The sequence below is a fragment of the Centroberyx gerrardi genome, chromosome 23 (assembly GCF_048128805.1).
Source record: "Centroberyx gerrardi isolate f3 chromosome 23, fCenGer3.hap1.cur.20231027, whole genome shotgun sequence".
NCBI lineage: Eukaryota > Metazoa > Chordata > Actinopteri > Beryciformes > Berycidae > Centroberyx > Centroberyx gerrardi.
Genome location: NC_136019.1, coordinates 1,702,666 through 1,715,165, shown reverse-complemented (window position 1 = coordinate 1,715,165; position 12,500 = coordinate 1,702,666). Strand labels below are relative to the sequence as shown.

The 12,500-nt window shown below is 40.9% G+C and overlaps 1 pseudogene across 1 annotated transcript in view; it reads right to left on the bottom strand.

Moving 5' to 3' along the window:
• The window catches only part of LOC139913977 (uncharacterized), a 31,573-nt pseudogene that overhangs the window by 15,625 nt on the left and 3,448 nt on the right, over nt 1-12,500 (bottom strand). Inside the window, exons 2-4 of the transcript XR_013508009.1 lie at nt 10,195-10,231; nt 2,426-2,466; nt 1,458-1,545 (exon numbers count right to left, since the gene is read on the bottom strand). The product of XR_013508009.1 is annotated as an uncharacterized LOC139913977 (transcript). The remainder of the gene's footprint in view (nt 1-1,457; nt 1,546-2,425; nt 2,467-10,194; nt 10,232-12,500) is intronic.

Genomic DNA, 12,500 nt, shown 5'->3' with positions numbered 1-12,500 from the left:
TAGCTGGATGGTAGGCAGACGTTTCTCCTACGGGTCAACGGTCTATGGAGAGCGTCTCCATGGCGATACTGCCAACCTGACTCCACAGTCCAGATGGATAACATAACTATTTATTACTGGGAACAGCTTTAACCCCAAGCAGATAAATCCCTCCTGACACGTTTCTGACTGTTGGGAAGTCCCTACGTGAAGCGTGTTTAGTGTAAACACAGTAAAAAGAGAGCGAGCTGAGTAAGGGTCACATGCTTCCTTGTTGACTGAAAACACTTCTTCTTCTTCTTCTCCTCTCTCTCTCTTCCCGACCCGTCAGACGGATCACAGAGCGGCGGTCCTGGGATCGGATTCGGACCCGGACCTTGGTCACGTCATCCCCTTCTCTCTCTCTCTCTCTCTCTCTTCCTTCCCTGTCTATTCTCTCTCTTTCTCTCTCTCTCTGTCTATCATCACTATCTCTCTCTCTCTTCCCTGTCTATTCTCTCTCTCTCTCTCTCTCCCCCTCTCCCTCTCTCCTCCTTCCCTGTCTATCATCACTATCTCTATCTCTCTCTTCCTTCCCTGTCTATTCTCTCTCTCTCTCTTCCTTCCCTGTCTATCCTCTCTCTCTCTCTCTCTCCTCCTTCCCTGTCTTCCCTGTCTATCCTCTCTCTCTCTCTCTCTCCCCTCCTTCCCTGTCTATTCTCTCTCTCTCTCTCTCCCCTCCTTCCCTGTCTATATTCCCTCTCTCTCTCTCTCTCCTCCTTCCCTGTCTATCATCTCTCTCTCTCCCTTCCCTGTCTATCCTCTCTCTCTCTCTCTCTCCTCCCCTGTCTATTCTCTCTCTCTCTCTATCATCACTATCTCTCTCCCCTCCTTCCCTGTCTATTCTCTCTCTCTCTATCATCTCTCCCTCTCCCTCGCCCTCTCTCTCTCATCACTATCACAACTGAGTTTTTAACAAAAGCTGTGTAATAATGTAAAGTCATAAACAGCCGATCTGTGCTCAGTGTTCAGAGATTTTCACTTTGCACTAAGAACCAAATGTGCAGCCTGGCAGGCGGACGAATATCTTTTCCAGAAGAACCGAGCTTTATCTGGCTGCTGTGGGTGGAAACAGGACCGGACGGCTTTCCAGTGTCGTTTTCCACTTCAAAACGCACTGGGCGGCTTCGTCTGCTGGCGGCCCCCCAAAATGGCAGCGAGCGGAAACTGAAAAAAATCTGAACTTCACTACCCAGAAGTCCCGTGTGGTGAGGTCAGTGAAGCTTTCTACCAACGGAAACCAAAAGGGACTTGAGAGAGGAAAAGAGTCCGGCTTTCTCTGCTGCTGTTTAGGAGACACTGGGTTTCCCTCTTCAGTTTGGACAAATTTGGACAATTTGGACAAAGAGGGAGAATCTACAGCGTCATCACTTCCTGGTTTATAGACGGAGAAGACGGCTGTTTTTTTTTTTAAAATATAGAAATCTGTTGAGTCTTACCTCCTGTCTCGGTCTCGGTCCCGGTCTCTGTCTCGCTCTCTGTCTCTCTCTCTGGGCGCCTCGGACAGAGAGGTAGACCTGGTGGAGGCTGGCAGACAGACAGGAAACAGTTCATGGTCCATTCTAAATTTCCACTTTTCCAGAGTTCTTGAACGTCTCCAGAACTCCGTTCAGACGGACCTCAGACACTGAAGGTTTATCACTTTGTTTCCTTTGACTTTAATTGCCTCAGACTTGACTTGCTGCATGAAGAGAAGACTTGAGACTTGACTTGACTTGGGTTCTGGTGACTTGGGACTTGACTCTGACTTGTACTCTGACGACTTGAAAAGGTTTCTAAAGTCTTGACTTGAGATCTTGTGTTTGTGTAAATGACTCAGATTGAAAGTGATGAGATTTGTTCCAGCGGACGACTGAATTTAAATTCTGTTTTCTGAATTTGTATGGAATGATTGAATTTATTGAAGTTGAAACTGATTATAGAAATCAAACTCATGATGCTCTTACCTAGTTTTTATCCTATTAAAACCATATTGCATTGAAAAGTCCTAGATATTTAGTTTTCTTTAAGATATTAAATTGATACTGGACTCTTGATTTGTTCTGACTTGACTTGCTGTTCTACATTTAGACTTGAGACTTGACATTAATGACTTGGACTTGACTTGGACTTGACTTGGTAATCTACATTTAGACTTGGGACTTGTGCCTCAAGACTTGAGACTGACTTGGGACTCGATGGTCAGCAATTAATTCAGGTTGCAGGACTGACAGCTACACATTTAGACATCAGTCTCTTTCTTTGGTGAAATGAGTGTGTTCATGAAACCACATTTGGCCATGGGTTTATTTTTAACTAGAAAAGCATGACTCATTACCCAGAAAATAAACGACAAATGACAAACAAAACACATGAATAAGAATAATCTCTTCAAGTGATTTTGCAGAGATCAGCGATGAATACTCACTCCTCTTGATGGCGGCTCTGATGGACGAGAGAGGACCCTGACTGCAGAGAGAGAGAGAGAGAGAGAGAGAGAGAGAGAGAGAGAGAGAGAGAGAGAGAGGGGTGGGGCTGGGGGGGGGGGGAGAGGGAGAGGGGAGAGCGAGAGAAAGAGAGAGAAACAAGAGACGAAGAAAAAGGAAAACATGAGTCACAACTTTCACATCTGTTGCCTCCTCCCTCTTTCTCCCTCTCTCTCTCTCTCTCTCTCTGTTTTCCATGACAACCGGAGCTCGGTCGCCCTGCCCGGTCCAGAGAACTGGAACTCCATCCTGGGTTTTTTTTTCGCTGGATGTCTCATCGCCTTCTCAGTCTCGTTTTATACACTCGGTTTGGAAAAGCCTCGTCATTTCCTCGACCTTTATTTCTGCAGGGAAAGCTGCCTGAGCTCCACCCTGCTCCACACACACATGACCTGAGCTGAACTTTTTCATCACTTCTGCCTCTCTCCCACCATGTTGACGCTCCAAAACAAACCAACACACACACACACACACATCTATCCATCAGTAATTCTGTCTGTTTTCTGATGGATCAGAGCGGCTGCTGCCTTCGTGTCCTTGAGCAAGACACTGAAGCTTTAGCCACTACCTAAATGCCTTCACTGCTTGAAAAAAAAGAGCGGTGGAAAGGTGGTTGCTCCTTTATTTATTCATTCAATTAAGTGTTTTGTAAATTAATTCTTCATTTAAAAAGGCAGTAGCATCTCCCAGAGTTTCTCTACCTTAAAGTCACTCTGCCTTAAAGAGCTGCTGACACTAAAAGACTCTCATCAGTCTGGTTTCAGTGGAGAGTTTTAGTGTCCCATGATGCTCTGAATGCCGTTTCAGAGGCTTTTCCACCCCGAGGAGAAGAAAACTCTGAGGGGGAAACAATGAATACTGGGAATTTTTTTGATCAAATTTAAAGATATTGGCGCTAAATATCTGTATCGGCCTTCAAAAACCCCACATTGGTTCAAACCCAATTTACAGTCTCTTGCTGGAGGCTAAAAAGAAAAGGAGACACCTTAGGAGCGAAGCCTTGATCTTCTACGTAAATCCTTTAACTCACTCTCTCTAAACTGACTTCTAATCCAACAGCAGAATAAGCTTCAGTTTCCAGATCAGCAGCATTAGAAGCAGCTGTTATTAAAGCGAATGTGACTCCAGGCAGAGCGGCTGGTTTTAAACTGCTGACTCCCTGTTGTTATAAAGGCAGGAAACACAAGCTGGAACATGTGGAGAGGAGACACCAAGCAGCCAGATGGGTTACATTAGCAATGCATTCTGGGACAACAGCTTAACAGACATATAAACACGAAAACACACACGCCTTAAACCATGTAGGCTACACCCCCTCCACACACGCACACTGACAAACTCTCATATATAAAAGAGAAATACATAAGAGAATCATAGGCACACACACACACACACACACACACACACACAGGGGAAACTGAAGATAGCCAGAAACAGAGATAAGACAGGAAATGTCCTCGTTGACATCCTGTAAAAACAGCGAAACATCCCTTTACATCCCTGAAGAGACAGACAGAGAGTGTGTGTGTGTGTGTGTGTGTGTGTTGCTGCCCAACACACTCCACCCGTCGTCTAAAAACAGTCACTGCTCACTGTCCCAAACAGCCTGAACCGGGTGGAAACTAAAACTAAAGCCTCGTTCACTCTTTAAAGAAGGAATCACTGGGACACGACTGGGTCCAGTTTGTTCCAACAAGCCTTTTCAACACAGTAAAGATCACAGTGTTTCTCATGGGACATGTCAGTCTAACTAAATAACACACTATTTCTGTTTGATATGCAAAGAGTAAATAAACTCCATTAGTTTGCATTGCGTTTTAAAAAGTCAAGTTTGTATGAGCTGTAGGCTTAGTAAACCAGTATAAATAATGTCCTGATTTACGATGGTAAATGGTAAATGGACTGCATTTACATAGCGCTTTTCTAGTCTACCGACCACTCAAAGCGCTTTACAACAATGCCTACATTCACCCGTTCACACACACATTCATACACCGATGGCGGCAAGCTACCAGCAATTTAGGGTTCAGTATCTTGCCCGAGGACACTTCGACACGCGGACTGGAGGAGCCGGGGATCGAACGAACCACCGACCTTCTGATTAGTGGACGGCCCGCTCGACCGTCCTGAGCCACAGCCGCCCCACGATGTCATGAAGGAAACAAGTGCTTCCTAGTTACTGTAGTCTGATATTCTGCAGCTCAGTTTAAAGGGACGTGACGCTGTGGGCTGCAGCAGCGCTCCTCTCTACTTCTGCAGAGACGGTTTCCCATGTTGTGGTTAATCGCCGTATCCAACTGACACTCAGGTGACAGTTTGCGGGCTGATAAACTCGCTGATGGAGCTAAACACCAACGTTTTAGACCAGGTATGCTGATGTTATGGCGTAAATGTGAGCTGAAGCTGTAGCAATTAACTTTACAATGTGACGCTCCTAAATTAATCTGCGCCTCACTGGTCGCAATGTGTTAAATCAAAATAAACTCATAAATAATGGAGTTTGGGAGGTTTTAGGTTTCCTGTCGATGCGAGGCGTTCCTCAGTCAAGGTGGCCGCCTCGGCTGTAAAGCAGAGCTGAACAATTAATCGAAATAAAATCGCAAAATGAACTTCTGCAATTTCCAAATCTCAGAGTCTGCAGTTACTTTCTTCAGAGAGAGTTTGGTCCAAGCTGGATTTGTGAACCAGGAGTTTTAGAGCTGCAGGAAATCTCTGGTCCGTGAATCAAAACCTTTCATCAGACTCACGATAATTCAATATAATATTATCGTTTAGCGTCTTTCAGTGGGATTATATCGTGATGATTGATGGTGATTTTGGGATATCGAGACGCAGAATTCTGCTGTCTGAACTGATGAGAACAAGCTAATTTTATTTAGAAACTCAGACAAAATGAAGTACGGTAGGAATATTATGTGAAAATTGCAGTTTAGTTTGACATCACACCAAACATTACCATTCGGTTCAATATGATGAACATTCATTTGATTATTTAACGTGATTTCGCTTATGTGAGCCATATCGTCACATATATCGAAAAAAATCCTTATGATTATCGTGATATTGATTTCAACCATATTATCCAGCCCTAACTCACACTCAGTAAACCTGCACACTGACATCTAGTTCTTTATTTATTTTTTTTAAACAAAATCACTTCTCTTTAAACAATTTTAAAGTTCTAGAAAATTATGGCAAAAACTTGATATAAATCAAATAATCGCAATTAGATTTTTCTGTCATTATCTTTCAGCCCTGCTATAAAGTGCTGCTGTATAAATAGCAAGATCTGTCTGTAGAGTGAAAAACTCTCCAGGAACTGAGAACAGCAGCCTTGTTTTGCATGACTTTGCATTTTTTTTTTTCTTTTGAAACGGGTTCATCAGCCCCAGAGGCTGGAGAGTCTGCTCAACCCAGAGAGAGAGAGAGAGAGAGAGAGAGAGAGACAGAGAGAGAGAGAGAGAGAGAGGGGGAGAGAGAGAGAGAGAGAGAGAGAGAGAGAGAGATCCTGAAAACATGAAACTCAACAACACTGGAGACACCAGCAGAGAGAGATCCTGAAAACATGAAACTCAACAACACTGGAGACACCAGCAGAGAGAGATCCTGAAAACATGAAACTCAACAACACTGGAGACACCAGCAGAGAGAGATCCTGAAAACATGAAACTCAACAACACTGGAGACACCAGCAGAGAGAGATCCTGAAAACATGAAACTCAACAACACTGGAGACACCAGACAGAGAGAGAGAGATCCTGAAAACATGAAACTCAACAACACTGGAGACACCAGCAGAGAGAGATCCTGAAAACATGAAACTCAACAACACTGGAGACACCAGGCAGAGAGAGCCTTAACTTTAGTTCTTCTTATTGGCTGGAAATGTATTTGTTGCTAGGCAGGTTAGGAGAGCCAGACTTACCCAGGTCACTCACTTCTTCTTCTTCTGTCTTTTTGTTGTCTTTCTCTCTTTTTTTCCCTGTCTTTTGTTGTATTTTATCCTCTTTTTCCACTGTTTCTCCCTGTCTCTATCACTCTTTCTGTGGATTTCTTTCTCTCTCTCTCTGTCTTTTTGTTATCTTTCAGTCTCTTTATTTCCTTCCCTTTCTTTTTTGTCTGACCGTCTCTCAGATTGCCTCTTTCTCTCTCTCTTTTCGTCTCTCTCTCTCTCTGTCTGTCTGTCTCTTTCTTTCTGCTCTCGGCCACCGAGCTGCTAACCATGAACAGACAAACATGACTCACCCCTGACACACACACACACACACACACACACACACACACACAGACGCGCGCGCACACACACACACACACACACACGCAGCTTTACTTTAAACAGTGCTGGAAAAAGCGACTTCTTTCCTTTTCTGACTCTCCACTAAAACCGCTTCCTCCAATATATATAATAATATATAATATATAATAATAATCAGAAGAAGAAGAAGAAGAAGGAGAAGAAGAAGGAGGAGAAGGAGGAGAAAGAGAAGGAAGAGAAGAAGAAGCTTTATAAAATGCTTTTCAAAACAGTTACAAATTGCTTTAAAGAAGAAATTATAAAACAGTTACAAGGATTACGAAGGGAAGTAAAACAGTAAAATAAAGAAAAATAGACATTCAAAAAGCATAGAAGCCAAATAAATAAATAAAACAGAGAAGAATAGAAATCATACGCATGTATAATCTGCTGTTTATTCATCTGTTCAGGGTTTTTACATGCTTCACAATCTATTTTGTTTTGTTTGTCACTGTTTTTCGAGTAAAATAAACTCAAACCAAGGCTCTGCGTCAGCCATAAACACACACACACACACATACACACACACACACACACACACAAACACACACTCTCTTAAAACCCTCTGACTTCTCCGGCTGGTTGCCATGCCGACCGGCCAACAGCCAAAATACTTTCAGGAGTGTGTCAGACCAAAGGGGGGAAAAGTAGAAAGTAGTCCCGTCTTGGCCTCGGCACTATTTTCTGCGGCAGGATACGGCAGAAAGTAGTCCCACACTGCTGCTAAAGAGCTAATAACAGCATGTGGGATTTAATTTATGCACAGAAAAGGTTTACAGGACGACACTTTAATACTATTATGTGTATTTTGATGCATTAAACACATTGTAAGACCATTAGAGGTTTCTTACAGATTTCTTACAATATAATCATCAATAATAATCATATCTTACATTATGTTTCCTTGTCCATATTTTTTATCAGAAGGCCTTTTTATAAATCAGTCTCCTCTCTGTATTTGTATTTTATTTATTTTGAATGTGGTGTCTTCACTTTGCTTTTATCACCTTTTGTTTTGATCTGTTTGTTTGTAACATTTGTTTTGAAAAGTGCTGTATAAGTAAAGTATTATTATTATTATTATTATTATATGTTTATCATAGCTTATATCTTATATTTACTTTGATATGCTGCACAGATTTCCCATCTGTTGGCTGCAGTGTGTTTCCTCTGGACATTTTTCTGCTTATTCTGCACATTCCCTCTCTACCTGTTTGAAATGTCAGCAGCAGACATTTACATAAACACACATAACTGTTTATGTTCTACTGCTTTTACAGTTTTTATTATTTTTGCTATTCTTATTGTATCTACTGTTTTTTATTGCCTACTTTATGTTCTATTAGCATGTTTACATTCTACTTTCTTTTTCTCGTTGAATGCTCCCAACAATTTTATTTAGTTAAATTGACGATGTTTACTAATTTAACAAGTTTACTAGTTTAACAAGTTTACTAATTTAACAAGTTTACTAGTTTAACAAGTTTACTAATTTAACAAGTTTACTAATTTAACAAGTTTACTAGTTTATCTAGTTTACTAATTTAACAAGTTTACTAATTTAACAAGTTTACTAGTTTATCAAGTTTACTAATTTAACAAGTTTACTAATTTAACAAGTTTACTAGTTTATCAAGTTTACTAATTTAACAAGTTTACTAGTTTATCAAGTTTACTAATTTAACAAGTTTACTAGTTTAACAAGTTTACTAGTTTATCAAGTTTACTAATTTAACAAGTTTACTAGTTTATCAAGTTTACTAGTTTATCAAGTTTACTAGTTTAACAAGTTTACTAGTTTATCAAGTTTACTAATTTAACAAGTTTACTAGTTTAACAAGTTTACTAGTTTATCAAGTTTACTAATTTAACAAGTTTACTAGTTTATCAAGTTTACTAATTTAACAAGTTTACTAGTTTAACAAGTTTACTAGTTTAACAAGTTTACTAATTTAACAAGTTTACTAGTTTAACAAGTTTACTAGTTTATCAAGTTTACTAGTTTAACAAGTTTACTAGTTTATCAAGTTTACTAATTTAACAAGTTTACTAGTTTATCTAGTTTACTAGTTTATCAAGTTTACTAGTTTATCAAGTTTACTAATTTAACAAGTTTACTAGTTTAACAAGTTTACTAGTTTATCAAGTTTACTAATTTAACAAGTTTACTAGTTTAACAAGTTTACTAGTTTATCTAGTTTACTAGTTTATCAAGTTTACTAATTTAACAAGTTTACTAGTTTAACAAGTTTACTAGTTTAACAAGTTTACTAGTTTATCAAGTTTACTAGTTTAACAAGTTTACTAGTTTATCAAGTTTACTAATTTAACAAGTTTACTAGTTTATCTAGTTTACTAGTTTATCAAGTTTACTAGTTTATCAAGTTTACTAATTTAACAAGTTTACTAGTTTAACAAGTTTACTAGTTTATCAAGTTTACTAATTTAACAAGTTTACTAGTTTAACAAGTTTACTAGTTTATCTAGTTTACTAGTTTATCAAGTTTACTAATTTAACAAGTTTACTAGTTTAACAAGTTTACTAGTTTATCAAGTTTACTAATTTAACAAGTTTACTAGTTTATCAAGTTTACTAGTTTATCAAGTTTACTAGTTTATCAAGTTTACTAATTTAACAAGTTTACTAGTTTAACAAGTTTACTAGTTTATCAAGTTTACTAATTTAACAAGTTTACTAGTTTAACAAGTTTACTAGTTTATCAAGTTTACTAGTTTAACAAGTTTACTAGTTTAACAAGTTTACTAATTTAACAAGTTTACTAGTTTATCAAGTTTACTAATTTAACAAGTTTAAAACAAGCTGTTTTAAAACATGAAAAGCTGCTGAATGGAGCGGGAGGAGCTGCGTTCAGGAGCAGAATTTGACAACAAGCAGTGGAAAAGAGGAGAAAACAGCAACACAGCTGCTGCTGTGTGGATGTTGGTTTGTATCATTATGTCTCAATGAAATCTACACATAGCACACATTAAGTTTCAGGACTGGTTATTGGTCTTCAACGCGTCTTCTGCACTTCACCTCCATCTCCCTTCATGACTGAACTTGTTTAATCTGCTCCTCCCTGTCATTTCTCCTCTCTCTCTCTCTCTCTCTATTCATCCACTTGTCTCTCCACCTCTCCTCATCTCAGTTTCTCCAGTTAAAACTCCTTCTTTCAGCGTCTCCTCTCCTTCATCCCCATCTCTCCCTCAGGATTAAAGTGGATTTAACAGATGAAATCAATAAGGGATCAGACCTTTCACCTGGATTCATATCAAACACACACACACACTCAGCCAAAATGATCCTGCTCCACCCCATGGCAGCGCAACGCAGGGCAAATCAAACGCATACTTCTTGGTATCGGTTCATCACCTTAGCAAAACTCCCAAAGGGGGAGGAAGAGAAAAACGTCTCACCTGTGACGATGCTCTGGCTTGCGTCTGTCAGGACGACCTGCAAAGAAGGAGGGAGGGGGGGGGAGGGAGAGAGAGAGAGAGAGAGAGAGAGGGGTTAAGCATCAATAAAAGGCAAAAACTCATCCGTCGGCTTTCTCAGCTCCAGTCTGCTCTGTATATCCAGTCATATTAATATTCTTTACAATACTGACACAATGCCAAAATGCAATGCAACTAGTTTCCACATTTAATCGGACGGTGAAAGGCAAGTGACACCACCACCTCCTGGCACCACAGATCAGCCAATAGCAGATGGACATTTCAGTAGCATGCTTTTTACCATTAGATGCCAGGCTCTACACATATTTGGGTTTGGGGTTTTGTTACTGTCTCAATTAAATGAAAAATGACTTTTTCACCTTGTTAGCCAATTCTCTGTATCATAACGTACACCTAGTTAACAAAAACGCCCAAATAATGCCAAATAATTTCGTAGTTTTACTTCCTGGAAAACGGTGCAGTTATAGTGGTAACTTCGTGGTGTACCAGCAGGCGACATACCAAAACACAACCAAAATTCCCCTCCTATCATATATCTATCATTCATGTTTCAAAGTGAGTGTCAACATGGTACAGCGGTGAAAACCCCCTTTCCTTTTCCTAAGACATCCTGGTTACGTCCCTGTGTACACCCAGAATGCAACAGGCTGCCACTGCCGTTCTCTTCCCATGTTTGTTCTGGTCCAACCCGCCCACTTCTGAACAGTTGCTCCCTGCATTTTGTCCCGTCCTGATATCCTGTTTCATCTGGAAACGTGTTGAATTACCGAAGTGAGTTTAAATCTTGTCACTTAAAAGTAATAATCTGCAACATTTCCATCTAAACAAAAGCCTCTCTCTCTCTGCTCTAACTCAACAGTGATCCAACCTATATCCAGTTCATAAATCTTCTCCACTGCCCGTTCTAAACAGCCGGTGTCCGGTCGCTCTTTCCTGCCGCACAGGAAGTGATGCGTTTTACGTTTCCTGGTTTGTTTGGAATCAACAGAAGAAGAAGAAGAACTGGGTAGTTAGCATGAGCAGCGATAGCCACCATGGCTGAACAGACAAAGAAGCGAGAAAGTCAAACTGCATCAACAGAAAATCCAAGCTCCGCCCACAACTGTTTGATTGACAGGTGATCTGCGGGAAGAGCAGCAGGAACACCACAGTGAGGCTGAGGGACAAAGATGGAGGCAGAATCAAGGAAAAATTAGGAACTAGAGGATTAGCACTTAAGTATCAGTGTTTTTATATATATATATATGAGTATGTATAATATTAAATGTGTGTGTGTGTGTGTGTGTGTGTGTGTGTGTCCTCACCTCACCTTCCTGTCGTCCGCTCTCCAAGTTGAGGAAAGAGAAAGGAGAAATGAGAAGGAAAAGAGAGAGGGAGTAGTTTTCTCTTTCTCTCTGAGGTGGAGGTGGGGTTGTGTGTGTGTGTGTGTGTGTGTGTGTGTGTGTGTGTTTTCCTGTCGCCCACCTCCTTTCGTCTCCCTCTCTTCACACACCACACCGATAACCAGGTCAGCTCAGCTTGCCGCAATGTCCAGAATGTAGCAGAGAGAAGCTAAATCTCTGTCTCTCTCTCTCTCTGTCGGTCTCTCTCTCTCCGTCTCTCTCTCTTCTTCAAATATTCCTTTATCTCTGTCTTTCTCTCTCTGTCTTTTCTCCCTCTCCTTCTCTTCCCCCCGCTACTCTCTCTCTCTGTCTCTCTCTCTAAAACTCTAACCGGACCGCCCGTCTGCCCTGGCCCGGCTCCGATTGGTGGACCGGGGGTGAGAACATCCAGGAAGTGAGGCTGTGATTGGCTGCTGTGTCTGTTCTGCTGGAGTCATCAACTGTTTTAGCACTTCCAGATGTTTCTGCAGCAGACGAAGAGACGCACACCGCAGCACTTCTTCAACCTCTCCTTTTTTTTTTTTTGTTTTCCTCTATTGCTGCCTGTAGGGAAACTGTCTTTTCTACAGTGAGGTCAGAGGTCAGAGGTCAGAGGTCAGGATCTTCTCCACACTGTAAGAGACCAGATCCAAACTGAAGAGGGAAATCCAGAACTGTCTCCTAAACAGCAGCAGAGAAAGCCGGACTCTTTCTCTGGTTCCTTTGGTTTCAGACCGCTTTACTGACCTCACCGCACAGGAATTCTGGGTAATGAAGTCCTCCCAATTCAAGCAGTTACCTCTCTCTGCCACTAGGGGCCACCAACATGCAAGTAACATGACTTGGACTCCAGTCACAGATTTAACTGCTTGAGACTTGACTTGATGCATGAAGAGAAGACCTGAG